Source organism: Cebus imitator, unplaced genomic scaffold (assembly GCF_001604975.1).
Source record: "Cebus imitator isolate Cc_AM_T3 unplaced genomic scaffold, Cebus_imitator-1.0 Scaffold371, whole genome shotgun sequence".
Classification (NCBI taxonomy): domain Eukaryota; kingdom Metazoa; phylum Chordata; class Mammalia; order Primates; family Cebidae; genus Cebus; species Cebus imitator.
The window spans coordinates 1443100-1463377 of NW_016107686.1; the positions used below are offsets into that span (position 1 = coordinate 1443100).

Here is a 20278-nt window from a genome sequence, read left to right on the forward strand (position 1 = left end):
ACTAAAAATCTTGGCCAGGCGCGGTGGCTCACACCTGTAATCCCAGCACTTTGGGAGGCCCTGGCGAATGGATCAACTGAGGTCAGGAGTTCAAGACCAGCCTGACCATGATGGTGAAACCCCATCTCTACTAAAAGTACAAAAAATTAGCTGGGCGCGGTACAGACACCTGTAATCCCAGCTAATTGGGAGTCTGAGGCAGGAGAATCACTTGAACCCGGGAGGTGGAGATTGCAGTGAGCCAAATTGCACCATTTCACTCTAGCCTGGACAACAAGAACAAAACTCTGTCTCAAAAACAAAAACAAAAACAAAAAAACAAAACGAAAAATCTCCAGAGGTGTTGTTCAGTTGTCTTTCATCTATGTGTGAAATAGGAACATCATGCATTCCTAATGGATCTCACTAATGTGGCAAGACTTATTTGAAAAAAGCAAGGCTATGCTTCTAATGAGAAATAATTAATGGAAGCAATAAAATATTTATATTCCAGTCATTAAACACATTGACCGTGAGGAAATTAAAAGTCTTGAATTCCAAAACTACCATAAATACAGAAAATATAAATGAATGTTTAAATTTTTATTTAATGATGAAATGAAAGGAAGATTACATTCTTCACCCTGAGCAATACTAATCAAGTATCACTGGTTGAAATAGTGATCAAATAAATGAGAAAAAGATTAATGACTTTCTCAAAATGTTAGACCTATATTTAGATATAATTTAGCATTTTGTGCCATAATCTATTACTTATTATAGCAAAGTCCCAACACACTGATTATTGTTGTGTTGAGTCACACACTTCAAAAAAATGAAAAATCCATCTGATAATATGCATATAATGTGATATCTTAGAAAATCATTGTAAAAATATGCTTCAGTCAAAAAAGGTTTTATGATTGCATATTAACTTTGAAAATAATCAACAAGTTGATGACAGTACGCAGTCTCTAGGGTCTCTAAATATATGAATATGCGGCATGACTTTGCCATAAAATAGAAATTGCTACCTACAAATATTATCTGAAGCATTATTTTCTCTTGTGGAGAGTATCTGTTAGAGAAGTGATTTGTAAACAAACTTCAGCTTTGCCAAAGTGTCATGCTGTTTCTATTTTTCCTAGTATGTCACAAGTCATGCTAACATTTCCCCCTCACTTCTTTCTGTTTCCTTCTTCTTTTCCTCCCTAAAGCTGAAGGAGATGGGTCATTTTGAAAATAGAAAAGATATTATGATGGCCCTATTTTCTAAGAACCTTTCAATACTCCATAATATGACAGCCTCAGCTTCTCTAGCAGAAAAGGCCACCTGGGCACATCAGTTAAGTTACAGATCCTACTCTGCTTTCTCTGGCGATGCAGAACACAGGTGATTGCCTAAACACAAAGCTCCTGCCAATTTCTGAAAGGCACAGTGGCCGGAGCAAAATTTAACTCATCTTCCCAGGGGCCTGCCCTGTTCTGAACATCTCCAAACTAAAATGATTCTTCTTTTCTTTCTTCTTTATCAGTCTTCAATCACTGTTTTTATACTATGAAGTGTCACCAGGTTTATGTGTCTGTCCACATTTCATAAAGTTAGAGGACACATGATAAAAATCTAAGAATAGCATCATAAATCATCCATGCCTCTGAATTGCTTGAAAATGTTAAATGCCTTGGTTTTGGTCCAGATGTTCAACTTGCCCCTTTTATACCAGCCTGGCATATATCAGTTGAAAGAAGAAGAAGAAAAAAAAGAACAGCTGGCTCTGCAAACTCTCTGCTGTTCTCTTTCATCTTAATAGTTGATATATTTTTCTTTCTTCTCTGTCTTTGCCATTTATTGAAGCATAGATGGGTGCCCTACCTTACATGAAAGCTATTTCCTACTGCTCATGAAAGAAAAAAAAATATGAAATAAACACCTACTATTCTGTTACAAGGTGACAGTGGAGTGCTAATTGCAGAATAAAGTCATGTATCCCAGGATTATGTTATATAGAGGGACTCCACTATAAATTTGAAGATACCGATAACCTATGTATCAGGCAGAAAATGATTTGCTGTACTGCATGTCTCCTTTAACAGTTTCCATTGAACTATTTAATTAAACAGAATAATCATTATTATTCCCCAACCCAAATTAGAATGCTTTCTTGTTTCATGTTCCTAGTAAGTGCACAAAAAACATTAATGTTAATGGTGATGATGATGGTGTTGATGTATTTTAAGAAACAAGAATTATGGGAGCACACAAAAGGTGGACTACTTTTCCCTTTTAGGCATGAGCAGTCAGGAAGGAATTCACAGAGGTGGTAATGTTTGAAATGGGTCTTTGAAGTATCAGTATTTCTGTATCACCAGATGATTCTTGAGATAAAGCATTTTTGTTGCATTAAGCACAGTCCACAGTTGTCACTGCTTTTAGGTCTTTTTACCTTAGGGATTTCTCAGTTCTCCATTTGCATGTCTGTTTCTATATAATTTTGTGGAGTAACGCACTTGTATGTAAAAAGAAAAAATGGTCCAGTTAACAAATAACATGCTCTACTATTTCCACTTTTGATACTTGCTTTCTTCTTTCATGTTGGTTGTGTGCTGACTATGCACTAACTCATTATCCATCAGTGTTCAGTTCTCATACAGTGTGTCAAGGCACCAGCTGAATTAACACAAAAAGAAAATGATAGATCTTTTCATTCCAAGTTTCTGGATAACTATATCCAGTTGTTGTTGTTGTTGTTGTTTAACATGAAAGCATTATTAGTGTTTTTGGTTGCTTCTCTCCCTGATACGAAGGAATGGGTTGCATAGAATTCTCTTTAATACAATAGCAGAGAGTTCTCTGCTATCTTCAGCAGTGCTTCATTATGCAAAGTATTAATAGAATGATTAATAGAATGATTGACCATACCTGCAAGTCTCAGTCATTTTCTCTGACTTCCTCATCCACACACAGGTTGTTAAAGTCACCAATGGATGTGTTATCTCTGTGCTGTGCCCTAGGAAAGCTTTCCTCTGTAGAGATGAGATAGCTTCATGGGAAACGTCAGATAGGTTTCATTGTCTTTGCACACTATCACACTAATTTAAGATTTTAGTTTCTTAAAAAAAAATAACTGTGAGAGAGAGAGAGCGCTCCTCTCAAGCCGAGACAGTAAACCTGAAGATATGCAGAATATTTATAACATATGTTTGCATAAAGCAAGCTTGTCCAACCCATAGCCCAGGGACCACATGTGGCCAAGGACAGCTTTGAATGTAGCCCAATATAAATTTGTAAACTTTCTTAAAACATGATGATATTTTTTGTAATTATTATTTTTTTAGCTCATCAGTTATTGTTAGAGTTAGTGTCTTTTATGAGTGGCCCAAGACAATTCTTCTTCATTCAATGTGGCCTAGGGAAGCCAAAACATTGGACAGTCCTGGATGAGGTATTTTTTTAAAAAGCAGGTAAAATACCAATGTAAAGTTTTTTTTTTCCAAAAGAATGGATTTAAAGAAAGACAAGAGCCACCAACTGTTGTTTTCACCTCATGTTTTTTTCAGTTGTCTGTACGAAATGGAAAAGTTACTGACTCTTGCAATATTTAGAATAATATAAACCAAGTGCCGCAGTATGGTTTGAGGCTTGAATTCTATGAATACCTATTTCATTAATTCCAGGAGGAGAAATAGATGCAACAAATGGGCCCAACGTACATTAGCTCAACAAAATAGAGTTTATTTCCCAAGTTTATAAAACTCCTGGTTGGTTTTACGTGCAGGGGAAGGAGGGAGTCCTCTGATCCACAGTTATTCAAGGATGCAGGCACTGCTCTTTCAACGTGGGCCTTCCTGGATTCTGGACATCACCTTTCCATTTGGTGGGGTAGGGAAAAGAATCCGTAGCAGCTTGGGAGAGATTTTGCAGGGCAGTCCTGGCAATGTCACACCTTACTTCCACTGACACCAGTTAGACGTCAGTCCCATGGCCTTTTTTGACCATGCATGGGGACTGTGGAATATAGTCTAGCTTAGTGCCCTAGAAAACAGGAGAAAATTGACCTTAATGGACAGGTAGCAATCTCTGATATTTTCATTCACTTATTTTTTATTCAACATGTTTTTGCAGCAACCTATTTGTTAGACATTGTGCTAGATGCTTGGTTTATCATTTCATTGGCCCACTGGCCTCCCCATAGTACTTCAGGGAAACAGCTAATTAGTTTATGTCTTTCATGAGGTAAATGAGACTCCAGATATGACTAAAACACATAGGGAACTTGACACTTGAAGCTTAGCTCCTTTTTTTTTGGAAGAAAGATTACAAATAATCTGGGGGTGGCATTATTTTTTTTCTCCCATGTGAATCAGCCATAGTAAGAGGAGAATTTGTGTTGTCATTGTCATTTTTGTTTTTTAAGAATGCATCCCTTTACTATTGGTATTACAGGAATGTAATACCAATACCAATATCTCTATCAATTACAGGGTTATACCATAGTTCCGTAAGTTTTTCAATGTAAGGCACTTTATTCAGTTGCCATCCACATTTTAACAATTTTCCTTTTCATTGCCATATAGGTTAAAAGAAGGCAGATACAATACTTGTGTTCTTGGTTTCCCCATTCATTGCTTAGCATGTTTTCTTATACAATAGGCATATGATAGTCTTTTAAATATGGAATAACAACTTACACGCATAAAAGATAGAGGCATTTTCTAATAATCACAATGTAGAGCCCATTTTTTCTTTTACTTTTTTTTCTTTTCCTTCCTTTTCAATTTCCTTTTTTCTTCTTTCCCTTTTTTCCTTGTGATTTTAAGCTTTACTGTGCGAATGGTTTTAATATGATTACAGTTGTTCAAGAAGCATGCAGATCTGCCTATTATAGAAGGAAAATCCATAACGTTACAAATTCTGGATTTCCCACTCTGGTAACTAACTTCTGATAGTATCTTAGATAACTTTATTAATGTGGTTGACCTCAATATCCTATATAAAAAATGAAGATATTGCATCAAGAGTACCACAGGCCTCTTTTGTCTCTTTTGTATAACTACTATGTTAGTATAAACTGTAGTTTACAGGCTTCAGATGAGTATTTATAAAATATGTCAGGGATAGGAGCTATCATTTGTTGTTAAAATCTTATTTTTAAAATCCGACAGCAAGAATTTGAATCGGTTGTCACGACTTTTTCAGGCTACGTGATCTTAGGATCATTATATAACCTCTCACAGCTACAGTTTCCTCATTTGCTTAAACTATTATGGGTTATAAAAATATGGCAGGTTTTTGGTGATAATTATGTACTGTATGTCTCTTGGAATAAGTTCTCAGTAACTTTGATCATTTGAAATAAAAATGTCATTCTCTTTCCTCTGTCCATTGTGTTTTCACAGAAATTGGGGAAAATGGGATGAGAATTTTCCAGAGGAGTCCTTCCTTTTTATGTAAAATTTATATATTGCCAGTGTATCTCAGCCCCTGATGGTAACATTAGGGTTTGCATCTGTGTTTGCTAGTCCAGGAATCTGTTTTTCCCTTTTGATTCTTTAAGTCATTTGGATAAAATATTAAAGAGCACTAAGATCAGATGTTGTAGATTGGAAAGAGGAAATAGTTGAAGAAAATGAAATGTGTCTATTTTACATTTATATAGCTATGTAGAATAGGTGAGATTTGGTATGAATTTGAATAGTAAGGATACTTACCACTCTTGGAGGATATTTTGCAAACTTTAATTGGTTTATCTGAATACCACTTTCAAGAGCTAAGTAAATATTTTCACTTTACAACTGAGTAAATCTAACAAAATGACCAATTTACCCAAGTCATGTACTATATTGACTGTTACCAACTTCAGTGTTTCCCGATTGGACTTGCTGATCATGCATGCTTAGTGGGGGTGTTTTTTTTTTTTTTCTATTGTTACCCTATTTTACGTAAGATTGAATAACTTTCTCTAGAGTTTGTAGCTTCATTTGCAAAATGGGATGTCTAAGAGAGGAAAGGTCAAAACAGATCTGTCTGTCTAGCTTCAAAGATGGTTATTTTGTGGTTTCTCAATTAGTTGGTTTATAATTGATAACATCAATGTGAATCATATGTGTTTTTCTACTTTCCAAATTCAATACTATTATTTTTCTTTGTCTTAAGTACTGGTATTTCAGAATTTTTAAACCTTTCCCTTGTTTTTTGTTTTGTTTTTCTGTTTTGTTACCTAGAGAGAAATGGGCCCCAGCATTTGCTTTATTTGCTTTTTAATATTTTGTGCCTTGTCCTACATTTCTCCCTTAGAACAATGAACAGGACACTCACCATGAGAATCAGGTCAAGCTTCACCTTCTGCACTTAGGTCTCTTCCTTAGCTATCACCTGTCTGGAGGCCTTGGGAACATAATTTAAACTCTTTAAGCTGTACTATTCTGTTCTGTAATGTGGCATTAATAAATCTGAAGTCCCATGGTTGATGTGAGAATCATATGATATGAAATATATGAAAGTGCTTAAGAGAGAATATCTGGTACATAATACATTGTAGTTTTTTCCAAGTCTGCAGATTAAGATGAATATTTGAAAACTTTCAGACTGATTTTCTTCCAATTAAAATAATATATTTGTAAATCATGTGTAAAAAGTCTCCATACTTTTACAAAGGATTGACTCTGGTACCGAGTCAATTTGATTATATAAATTAAGAAATTGTGTATTCCTATAAAATATTGAATATTTTAAAAATGTTTTGGCTCATTGAAAACATTCAGAGAACATATAGTTTAGTATCTTTTGCCAACAATTTGAAATTTTTCTATGAAGTGGCAAGGTTCTAAGATCAAATTTTCTCTGTAGAGCTGTACAAAATTTAAAAAGTGAAATTTCAAACTGGCAAGAAAGTGGATTATTCTTCCCCAATCTTGTGACAACGATGCAAACCCTGTTTTATGCACACACAGAAAATAATTTTGATTGGCTTAGGGACATAAGATGCATAGTTCTGTGATGTCCGCTAGATATATGTTTAAACTGGACCACTCTGCACAGCTTTATGTAAAAAACATGGTGTACACCTTACTGACAATGCCCAAACATTCTTTTCTTACATTTTTATCCTATCGTGATTTGTTAGCCTGAATTTAGATTACTCACATCAGGAGGCATTTTTTAGCCTAAATCTGTAATCAGTAAAACAGGAACACTTGCTAAGAAATTCTCCTAGTTCCTGAAAGGCTTAACTTCTACCTTTATTCTACTCATTTAAGTAACTGGCTATTTGAGTTTGAATTACTGGTAGATTAGGGCCAAAAAATAAGGAATGCTTTCCTTTGCTTCCAGGTTAGACATACCCTATACCGTGTTAAGTACATCAGTGCCATGAATTAAACTGAGATGTAAAGTGCAGGATAGTTAGCATTGTCTGACAGAGCTGGAAAATGATGGATTAAAAGTAAGATAAAGGCCAGGCATGGTGGTAAGCACCTGTAATCCCTGCTAATTGGGAAGCTGAGGCAGGAGACTCGCTTAAACCTTCGAGGCGGAGGTTAAAGTGAGCTGAGATCGTGCCACTGCACTCCAGCCTGGGAAACAAGAGTGCGACTCTATCTCAAAGTAATAATAATAATAATAAGAAGATTAATAGCTTCATTGACAGTTGAGGACCTTAATATGCCTGACATTAATTTTGAAAGTCCAAGGAAACAGTATATTATGTAGTATTTCTTAGACTTACATGAGCGCAGAACCTAACTCACAGAATAATGATAATCTTATCCAATTACCTATCCGGCATGTGAATCCTTTTTATAAAACCCTTGCCTTATGTTTATGCAACTTTTTAAAAAATATCTGCAGTAATGAGTAACCATTTACAGTGATGATCATGATGATGATGATGAAAATGAGAATAATGGCTAAGTAGTGCTTTCTTCCTTTATCCTTTCTATGCACAGTTTTAACTGCCTTAATCTTCCCATAACCCTTTGAAAAGTACATACTATTTAGTTTTTCCATTTCACAGTTGTGAAAACTGAGGCCTGGAAAGATTAGGTAAATTGTCCCAGGTAACAGCACAAATGGGTCTGGGTCCTAGGGAATCTTGTCAAGAATCCATAAATTTAGGCTGGGCGGTGGCTCATGCCTGTAATCCCAGCACTTTGGGAGGCTGAGGTGGGTGGATCATGAGGTCAGAAGTTCAACACCAGCCTGAGTGAAACCCAATCTCTACTAGAAATACAAAACTTAGCTGAGTGTGGTGGTGTGCACTTGAACCCAAGAGGTGGAGGGTATAGTGAGCCGAGATCATGCCACTGCACTTCAGTCTGGGCGACAGAGAAAGACTCCATCTCAAAAAAAAAAAAAAAAAAAAAAAAAACCCATAAATTTGATGACAGTGCTATTTTCTCTCCCGCTTCTTCCTTCCCCTCTCCCCACTCTCCCTTTGCCTCACTTCCTCTCCCTCTGCCTCCCTCCCTTTCTCTCCCTATCCTTGTTTTGTCGCTCCCTCTTCTCTCTTCTGAAGCCCTCTCCTCTCCCTTTCTTTCCTCTTCCCCCTGTCTTTCTCTCTTCTCCCTTTCTTTCTCCTTTTCTTCTCCTCCCATCTATAAATATACGTATGTATGTGTATATATATGTATGTGTGTATATATAAATTCTGTACTCACAGATACTCCTTGACTTATGTACTAATAAACCCATTATAAAGCCACAAAATTGTAAGTCAAACTATCAAGTTGGAGACCTTCTGTGTAATAATTAAAAATGTATTCACATGTCTAATTCAACACTTGAAAAAAAAATTTATTCTCCAAAATTTGCTTTTCTACTAGGAGGATAAGATTAGAGCCTACTTTATAGGGTGGTTGGCTAACGAATTGAGCTCATAGCATGGAGCCTTGTGCATCATAAGGGGTCGATAAACTTTAATTGCTGTCATTATTTTTAGCATCAATAATACGACGTTAAACAGGAACAAGCCGAAACATAGGCCCCAATGTACTGATGGTCCCACATAACTTCACTACTGCTGAGCACCTGGAAAGCAAATGCTATGAATCCTGGCTAAAGTCACTTTGGTATAGCAGTGTCATACTTTTACCAGAGTTCTGGTCTTAACTCTTTCAGAGTCACCAGTTACTCACAGCACATAACCTATTAGATTAAATTGTGGAGAAAAAGCAAGAGAAACTGCTTAGATTTAATGTCAGAGAATGCCAAGAAGAGGCATATTTATTATGCTTATTTTAATGGTTTTATAACACAATTGGTTGAGAAATCATGAATTTGTCAAAAACAAATCTTAAGTCATGGTAAATTGCAAATGCCCAGCTAAATCAGGGCTTAAAATTAATCCCTTTGTGGAAGCCTCTTTTTCTTCTATGACACCTGAATTGGACTCTCAAATCTGCCGTGCTTCTCAGCCTAGCTATTCAGGCAGCTCTCACATGCAGATTTGTCTCTGGCTCCCACACCAGGAACAACTCAATGTGTGTGTGTGTGTGTGTGTGTGTGTGTGTGTGTGTGTGTGTGTGTGTGTTCATGTTACCTCTACATTATATCCTTGGATCCTTGGTTTCTAAATAGGACTACATTTTACCTATCTTTTTGCACTGCCTTAAACAATATTCTTTTTTAAAACATTGGTTTCATATAGCCCCTTCTACAGTGGTTGACTTTCAAAATCATTTGACCTGAAAGTCATCATTGGTTTCACGGCCTCCATTCAGATTCTCCTTTTCTCTCTTGTTTCACCTTTTACTCTGCCTTCCTAACTGGTCTATCCTGGTATTACCCAGAACAAATCAATTAAATTGCTGATATCAGAGTGGCCTGTTAAAAGTATAAACATACCATTTTTCTAGTTTAAACTATAATCCATAAGTCATATCAACATGATTAATCCTAAACTATTTTTAAAATAATCTGTCTACTGCTAACCTTTCTGCTAATCCCACTTTTAATTTCTACTGTAACATAATCACTTAAAACTCTCACAACAAAAAATACCTGTTCATAATTTTGTTTATATTATTCTTGTTGCACAGAACAACCTATTCGCATACTTAACACAGAGTTTTTGTCCTTTTTACCACTATTACCTCAGCAATATTCCCAGTGTCTTATTCATAGTAGATGCTTGTATTAGTTTCGTAGGCCTGCCATAGCAAAGTACCATACGCAGGGTGACTTAAAACAACAGAAGTGCACTCTCTTACAGTTCTAGAGGCCAGAAGTCCAAAATTAAGTGTTGGCAGGGCTGTGCTCCTTCTGTAACCTCTAGGGGACGGTCCTCATGTGGCTGTATTTCCTGTATGCCTGTGTGTGTTCGAATTTTTTCCTCTTCTCATAAGGACGTAAGTCATGCTGGATATGGCCTATCCTAATGACCTCAACTTAACTTGGTTACATTTGCAAAGACCTTGTTTTCAAATAAGGTCACATTCACACATCCCAGGGGCTAAGACTTGAACACATCTTTTTAGTGACACAATTCAACCTATAATAATCTTCCATCAGTATTTGATAAATGAATGAGTACGTGCATGCTCACTCAGCAGTCACTCCTGAGAAACCTTATCTTTACATTCAAAAGAGAGGTTATCACCCCACCTCTATTTTATAGGATTTATATCTTACTATACCTTGCATATACTAATTATTAATTGTCATGTCACAATATATCTATGACATTGGTTAGATTAAGAATTCCTCATGTAAGGGCCTATGTATGATTTATCTTCATATCTCATTGCCTGACATGGTTTCCAGAAGGGCAAAGTGGGTGCTTATGGAACTAAACTTCTGCTTGGATTCTGACTGGATTATTCTCCTTCCCCACCTCAAAATTGCATGGCTGTCTGCTTGACCTTTGGTGGCGACAGCAGAGTGACTAGGTGCTAAAGTTGCAGTTTTGAGATGTACAACCCATAGTTTTTCTTTCTGGGCCTTATTTACTGTAATCGCTTCACACAACGAAGAATGCTTTTCCCATCTGGGGCTAGTTCCTCTAACTAGCAAAATCCTAGAATGCCAGTAGCCTGGTTTCTTGGAATTAGTTTAAATCATTGTTTGCAATATGTGTTTATATTACATTGAAAGTATTTGTTGGAAAAGATGTTTACATTTTTAGCAGTAATCTTCGAAGACATTTATGTAAGAGAAACAAATTTCACATGTCTGAAGCTAAAAAATTTCTAAGGAGATATATGAAAATTGCAAAGCGATTTCTGTTTGTAGCTTTTAGATTTAAAAAAGTAATGGCTATTGGTACATTTTCATGTTTAGAAACAAAAGGGAAACTTATTTCAACAAATTATTCATTAAGTATTACATAAGTCTTTTAAAATTATTTGAGACCAGTTATTACTAGAACATATTAACTGGGTAGTTAGTGATAAGTTGAGAAATGAAAAAATTTCATTGCACGTAGGAGATAATTACTGCAGGTATTTGAGATGAGATGTAGCTGCAAGTAAGCATACAATTTAGAGATTATAGAAATCATGTATGTAGCAAACCTACGAACTTCTTTTTCTCTCCCTCTGCTGGCTTTGTGTCTTTATTTCAGGTAAACTTCCTAAAGGGAAGAAATAGAAGTTAGAGTTTTGTACTTGCTAACCATAAGTTATAAAGTGACTTCCAATATCAGTTATAGTCTACTGTAGTAATAAATAAGTGTGCATTTTATGTGTCATCTGGAATTATTCAAATTTGCAAAACCTATCTGATAGTAAAAATACAATAATTTAAATGAATTAAATATTTAAAAATATTTAAAGTTACTTAGATGTGACGGTCTATTTTTGCTATATATCCCTTAAAAATGCTTTTGGTAATGCAAGGGTGTGAAGTAGTTGGCAAGTCACTTTAAAAATATTTAACCTGATGAGTTATTTTATTATTCTTAAGGCAAATCTTTATTAAGGGTAAAAAGAAGAACATTTAAAAAATAAAATTAGTGTACAGCATTTGCTACTACTGTGAATTCATTTTTTATCAAAAGAAGTATGATTTTGTATTATTTTGTTTTGACTATGTTGATATATAATAATGACATCCTCCTTCATTTATGTAGTTGGCTTTTTTATTAAGAAATTTGTTTACATTATTATTTGGTTATCTACTATATGGAAAAATATTTAATAATAGAGATGCTTGAAAAATATAAAAATTATAAGGAATGTGATGATCGTAAACCTAAAGATAGCTGGATGAAATTCACTTTGATTTTCATTTCTAAGCTCTTTTCCAAAAAGCCAATTTTCAAAGCAGGTTTTCTTGTTTTATTTTGCTGTTTTTCCAGGAAGAGTTGAGATACTGGTTTTAAGGGATATACTTCCATTAATCTTCATTATTTCTTATGTTCCACCCATTATATATGACCTATGTGTATCATCAGAAGACAGAAAACAAAGAGCTGGTCTTTCCAAGAACAAAGTGTGAATCAAATTAATTTTAAAATTGCTCTGTGCCGTGCAAGGTATGAAGTTCTAGAGGAGTACAGTCAGCTTCTTGGAAAAGCATGTGTAAAATAATATTTGGATCCATTGGTTTTTGGTTTTCACACAATGACTTAAGTGTGGCATTATAATTTAAGTGGAAGGCTTTTATTGTGAATTTAGCTTAGTAGAGCCAGATTATATGAAATTAAACAATTTATGTTTTGGAAACAATTTTTGTGTTTTGTCTGCAGAAGTTACTTAAAGTGGAGAGCTAACATGTGGAAAGAGCTAATACAAACTATTTCTGATGAGCTGTAGATACATTTGCTAAAAAAAATTTAGTTATTGCTATAATATGCTAAATACATGTTTAATCTGTCTCTCATAATCTAAATATTCTGAATACAAAAATGTTTAAGAAGTAGGTATGTCAGAATTGTTTTCTTCTGGAATCAATGCAGTACCATTCTCAGTGGATGAGGAGCTGAGATTTGGGACACAATGTTGTAAATAGAGGAGGCCACAGTGGCCTCTCTTCCTCTACTGTGGCCACAGCCTGCTAAGAATTATCCAAGGATAAACTAAATTATTTCATTCCTTTGCTTACTCTTAAAATAAAATCCATACTCCTTACTATGGCCTACACAGTCTTATTTAGAAATCTATCTAACCAATGGCTGGGCAAGGTAGCTCATGCCTGTAATCCCAGCAATTTGAGAGGCCAAGGCAGGCAGATCACTGGAGGTCAGGAGTTGGAGACCAGCTTGGCCAATGTGATGAAACCCTATCTCTACTAAAAATATAAAAATTAGCCTGGGCGTGGTGCACACTTGCAATCCCAGCTACTTGGGAGGCCAAGGCAGGAAAATCGCTTGAATCTGGGAGGTAGAGGTTGCAGTGAACCAAGATCTCACCATTGCACTCCAGCCTGGATGACAGAGCTAGACTCTGTCTCAATCAAAAAACAAAAACCAGGCTGGGCACAGTGGCTCACACCTGTAATCCCAGCACTGTGGGAGGCCAAGGTGAGCAGATCACGTGAGGTCAGGAGTTGGAGACCATCCTGGCCAACATGGTGAAACCCCGTCTCTACTGAAAATACAAAAAATATTACCTGGGCATGGTGGTGTGCACATGTAGTCCCAGCTATTTGGGAGGCTGAGGTAGAATCTTTTGAAGGTGAGAGTCGGAGGTTGCAGATACTGCCACTGGACTCCAGCCTGTGTGACAGAGTGAGACTCCATCTCAAAAACAAAACAAAACAGCAAAACCTAACCAACCTGATTTAACTCTTGCAACTCATCCCTGCATGCTGTGCCTCCTGTTTCCTCCATCAAGAATACCCTTCCCCTTGATATATCGTCACATGGCTGGTGCCTTCTCATTATGTTGCTCTTAGAGAAGAAAGGTATTACTCTTCAGAGAGGCGTTTCTTCAACTATCTTTCATAAACTATCCCTATTCTACTACTAATCATCTTATTTTTCTAATAGCTCTTATGGGAGTTTATCATTTATTTGTTCTTCTGTCCCTCCTTCATTCCTCTTTCCCTTTTTCTTCATTTTCTTTCTTTTTACTTTGGCCTATCTCCCTTGGGAAAATGAATATTCCATGAGAAAATGGATCTTATTTGTCCTCCTTCATTGATCTATCCCCATTGCCTAGAAAGGGAAAAACAAGAACCTTGCAGTAAAGAAAAGAAACCTGGCAGATACCACCTGAATCAAGTGATCAAAGGGAGCATGACAATAATGGGACAGACCACTATTATGAACTTGTTGATAGGTTGCACTGAGAAGAAAAAAAAAGAAAAAATTCACAGAAGTATCTAATTATGAGGAAACATCACACAGAGCTAAATTTTACAAAATAATTGTCCTGTAATATTGGAGTGTCAATAACATAAAAGATAAAGCTTGAGGAATTGTTCAAGATTAAATGAGATTAAAGAGACATGTCAAGTATACATGAAGTACCTCAGATTTGCTTTTGCTTTAAAGAACATTACTGGGACAATTGGAAAAATATGAATAGGGTGTTTGTATAATAGTACTATATAAATGTTCATTTTCAGATGTTTTACTGTGGTTATGTAAGAAAATGTCTCTGATTTTAGGACATACTGTAAGTCATTTAGGGTTAAATAAATGTCATGCCTGAAACTTACTAGCAATGGGCTTAGGAAGAAAGTGCGTGTGTGTGTGTGTGTGTGTGTGTGTGTGTGTGTGTGTGTGTAGGGAGGACATAGAAATGATAGAGAAAGTGTAGTAAAATGTTAATATTTGGATAATATTGGGGAATTTAAGCATGTAGTAATTTTACTATTCAAATGCTGGTATACCTTTAATATGCTTAAGAAAACACATGATACAGTATTAGTGTTTTACTTGTTTACAAGTTGAATTGATATGAATATCAAAGAGTTTTGTTTTTCCTGTTAAAATAATTGTAGGTAAGCTAGTAGAGCTTATGTGTTCCACTTTGAGAGTAACATACAGGCTAAATATTTTCTATACAGCTACTGATTTATTAATAACCTCAATAAGACTTTTCCTACTTCCTTTGACGTAAAACAATGTTTGCAGAATTAAAGCAGTTTTTACAAAAGAAATAATGCTGAACATATAACCAAGACTTCATCAAACCACTTTAATTTCTAAATAATGATGTTTTATTTGTTTCTTGTACTTGGAATTTTTACTCAGTGAATTAGCAAACTCAAACCTTCAGTTAAGTGTCTTTTAAATAATATGTGCTCAAAAATGGCATTTTCTTCTTTCAGAAAATATGTTGTTCTTCAAGTATGTTTTTGAGGTTATAAAATAAGAGGTGCAAAGCAGAATTCATGATGGTTATTATCTGGCATAAAATTCTAATAGCAGGTGTTCGTTACAGATTTGGAATAGCTGGACTGTAATAGGTGAACCAGATTTAGTTTGTAATGGGCTCAATATTGACCTTCCCTGCTGCACTACCTGTGTGCATCGTGCTAACATGATAAAATGGCCAGAATCTGAGAAGCACCTTTGTTTACGGGGTTGGATACTTGCCATATCTTCAAATATAATAACCAGTATCCAATCAAAAATTACTGAAGCAGAAGAGTGAAACAGAGTGCATAACAAGAGTGTGTTAGAGTCATTTGGTGTGTTCTGATTTTAAGCTCATTTGACACCGTGTTCTCTGATTAAATCCATGCTAGCCCCTATCATGACTATTTTTACAAGTGTATTATATCGGCACTACATGGCAGAGTCATTATCAAATGCAATATATGAAGCCATGACAAACTCAAAGAAAATGGAAAAGCTATGGTACTATATGAAGAATACAATGAAGTAGCTGTCCACAATAATAGAGCCACAGAGCAAAACCAGATATCCCAGTTTAGTTTACTAACTCATGTTCATCCAACATATCCCCTGCAAAATATAATCATTGAATTGAGCCTTGTTTTTGTTCAAGGGGGGAGGGGCATAATAAATAAAGGATGAAACAGAAGTGATGTTTATATTGTAATGCCAAGTGAGTTAGTGTAAAATTTAGATAGAGAAAGAGAACTGACTACAAAAGCTTTGCATTGGACGTTTACATGACCCAGCAAGAATTCTGAGCTCGGAGCTATTTCTCCCATAAACTTTTGAGAATCAAAGACTATTCTTGATCACAAAAACGTAGAGTAGCTAGCTTTTTTATTTTGACCCAGGATCGCCCATTGAATGCATTCTAATGTCCCATCAGTTTTGGAAAAGTAGTAATGAAGCTTCTTTGAATAGGGGCTTCCAGCCTACTCTTTAAATGGGACAAATATGGACAGCTACATAAAGTGCTGCGGTGAGTTTTTATTCAACTCATTTTATTCAATGTGTTAGAATTATTGTGGCTGCTTCTTAAGGAGCTCAGATTAGAACTGAACCATCTCCAAATTGCACCCTGCTAAGTAGCACCAAGCCAAGTAAAATGTTGCTACATGAACCCAGATCAGAAATGCTGAATCAGATCCTGCCCATTGTTTCTCAGCTTTCCCAAATCCATTTGGCTATCTTCTGTAAGGACAAGCTAGTGTCAAGGAAGCAAAAACAACTCTCATGTCATTCCCTGTGAGTCTGTCTCTTCAGGAAATCTATAATCAGCTTTCCTCTGGTATAGATTTGGTGATTTCATACAGACTTAGCTTGTTCTGTCCGGGCTTAAGGACCTCCAACACTTCCTTTGCAATCTCTGTTATCTGCCAAATGCTAATTATCCAGCAAATTGTGTTCATTAACTGTCACTGGTTGGCTTACTACTTATTATACCTTGTTACCAGATTAAGAATATAAACAAAGTCTTCATGTTCAAGGAGATTCTCTGTAGTCTCTCTTTTGTTTCCATTTATTTTATTTTAGATTACAAATATTTGTATATATGGGGTGCAGTGTGATCTTTTGATACATGTATACATTGTGAGGTGATTAAATCAGGATAATTAGCATATCCACCTCCTCAAATATTTATTTGCAATGAGAGCATCTTAAGTCCTCTTTTAGCTATCTTGAAATATACAATGCATTATTATTAGCTAGAGTCACCATGTTGTGCAATAGAACACCAAATCTCACTCCTCCTATTTAACTAAAACTTTGTACATGTACCTGTTGCTGGAACTCTAGGCTTACCCATTATATTAGTTTCCTAGGATTATTGTAACAAAGTACCACAAACTGGGTGGCTTAAACAACAGAAATTTATTGTCTTACATTTCTGGGTGTTAGAAGGCCAAAATCCAAGGTGTTGGCAAGTTGGTTACCTCTGAAAGCTGTAAGTCACTGATCCGTCCCATTCTTGTACCTTCTTGTAGTTTGCCTGCAATGTTTGGAATCTTTGGGTTACAGCTTGTTGCCTTCATTTTCACATGGTATTCTTCCTGAGTACATGTGTCTGTCTCCACATTTCCCATTTTTATCAGAATACCAGTAGTAATGGATTAGGGCACACCTCAGTGACCATATCTTAGCAAGTTATACCTCTAATGACCCTATTTTTAAATAAGGTCATATTCCGAAGTGCTAAAGATTCGGACTTCATGTGAATTATGAGAGATACAATTTAATGTATAACACTCATCATCTTGTCATGGTGTCTTGAGGCCTTCTTTCTACCTTTTAATAGTATATGGCGGATACTAATCAGTCATTCCTTTTTAGTGTGTTTCTGTTTTTCACAGATGTATATAAATTACATTTCTGTCTATTCTACTCTACTTATATAGATAGAGAAATACTATGTATCTTCACTCTAGGGAGATATTCACTTGACAAAAATATTAATATGTGTATATGAGCCTAAGTTAATGTGTGGGATTACATGGAGTATAATAATAAACATTTCCAATCATATTACCTCAGTCTTTTATTATCATCCTTACATAAATCTTGTGAAGTTTTAAGTATTACCATCTTCATCACTGAAGCTATGAGAAGATAAATCATATACCTAAAGAAATCAAGGAAAGATAGGAAAGAATCACTGCCGCTCAAATAGCATAATGACCAGTATGAACTGAGATAACTTTTAGACAGGGTAGTAGGAATCACTATTGCTACTACCTCCCCTCATTGTCACTGCTCTTGGTAGGTCTAGATATGTTTTATACCAATGATCTGTTTTAATCCTCCTAACCCTAAAAGACAACTATTAGTTTGGTGCAAAAGTAATCGTGGTTTTTGCCATTACTTTTAATATTATTCCCACCTTCAAATAAGAAAAGTAAGACTTCAGTGTCACTGAGGGTTACCCACATATAATCAAACACCAGTTTATTTTAATCCAAAGCATATCAGTGAAAGCTAAATTTTAGGCATATTAATGAACATGAATTTGGAGAGTGTGTGTTTTTGTATACAAAGGAAATTTTTTTCAATGAATGAAAAAAAAGGTATAATATTATCAATCCAGAGTAAAGGAAGCCACTAGAGATGGAGTAGGCAGATTTTAGGGTTTCTGTGTTGACAGGAACAATATCTGATCAGAGGGACAGGGGCTAGACCTAACGGGGTGAGAATATGGAATTGCATAGATGGACTGATTCAAAGACCATGGAGACTTATGTGGAAAATCTCCTTTTGATCTACTTCTAACCTCAAGTCTACTTTATTAACAGTTAGTGAAAACTGAGCTTTATATCAATGTGCACATCAAAAAGGTGTTCAACATCATTAGTTACAAGAGAACTGAAGATAGAAACCATATGGAATGCCAATATGTATCCACTAAAATGTCTAGTATGAAAGAGGTTGACAGTAACAAACACTGGCAAGTATGTGGAGCAACTAGAACTCTCATATGTTATAAGTCAGAGCATATTGGTGCAATTACTTTGAAAAAGGGCTTGACAATTTTATAAAAAGCTAAAATACATCTTTGCTATGACTCAGCCATTATGTTTATACACAAAGGAATTTTTACAAAATAAATGAAAATGTGTCTACAACAACCCTTATATTCAACTTTTTTTTTTTTTTGTTTTTGAAACAGAGTCTCATCTGTCACCCACCCTGGAGTACAGTGGCACAATCTCAGCTCACTCCAACCTCTGACTTCCAGGTTCAAGTGATTCTCCTGCCTCAGCCTCCTGAGTAGCTTGGGTTACAGGCCCCCACCACCACACCCAGATAACTTTCATATTTTTGGTAGACACAGGGTTTCATCATGTTGGCCAGGCTAGTCTTGAACTTCTGGCTTCAAGTGATTTGCCCGTCTCGACCTCCCAAAGTGCTGTATTTATAGGTATGAGCCACCGTACCCAGCCAGAATGTTAATAGCTTTATTCAAAGTAGCAAAAAATGGAAACAGCTTAGGTGTTCCTCAGTAGGAGAATATATAAACTGTTGTTTATTCATACAGTGGAATATTATGCAGCAGTTAAAAATGGCAACATGAATGAATCTTAATACATGGTGGGTACAGGAAGCCATACATAAGGAAATATATACTTTTTGTATTCACATATAACACCAGGATATGGGAACTTAATCTATAGTGCAAGAAATGAGGTAAGCCATTCTTTTGAGGGCAGGATTTGACAAGGAAAGAATACAAGGGAACTTCCTAGAGTAACAAAAATATTTTACATCTTAATAGGATTATGGATTGAACTATACACTTTCTTTTTAAACTTCAGCTTCTAGGATCACATGGTACATTGTGTGGGGTTTGTTACATGTGAATATTTCCTGATGCTGAGTTTGTGGTATGATTGATCCCATCACCCATAGTACTGAATAGTACTGAGGTAGTGAGCATGAGCATAGTACTGAATAGGTGGTTTTTCAGTCCTTGCCCTACTCTTTTCCTCTCCTCCCTAGTAGTTCCCAGGGTCCATTGTTCCCATCTTTATGTCCATGTGTACCCAGTGTCTAGCTCCCAGTTATAAGAGAATACATGTGGTATTTGGTTTTTCTTTTCCTCAGTTAATTTGCTTAAAGTAATGGCCTCCAATTGGTTGCTCCAACGTGGATGCTCCAGTGGCATCTGTGTTGCTTCAAATGACAAGATTTTATTCCTTTTTATGGCTGTATTCTATGCCAAAACTATGTGCTTTAGATTTTTGTGGTTTACTATACACGAAGTACTTCTCAATAAAAATAATCTTTAAGATTATTAAGCTTTATAGCTTATAGGTAGTTCATGTGTTGAAGAAACTACTACATGTGAATTATTGTGCATACCCTCATGTTTGTGTAGGAATGAGCACAAACACATAGGAACACCACATAGCACATGCATGGTAACCATGTTCCTTACAGGTCTGTTTGTTTGTATTTCTTTCTTTCTTTCTTTCTTTTTTTTTTTTTGAGATAAAAGCTCACTCTGTCACCCAGGCTGG

General features: G+C 35.8%; 1 protein-coding gene across 2 annotated transcripts in view; it reads left to right on the plus strand.

Annotated features, from left to right (window-relative positions):
• Positions 1–20278, plus strand: part of CNTN4 (contactin 4) — a 974474-nt gene that overhangs the window by 283998 nt on the left and 670198 nt on the right. The gene's annotated exons all lie outside the window — the stretch shown is intronic.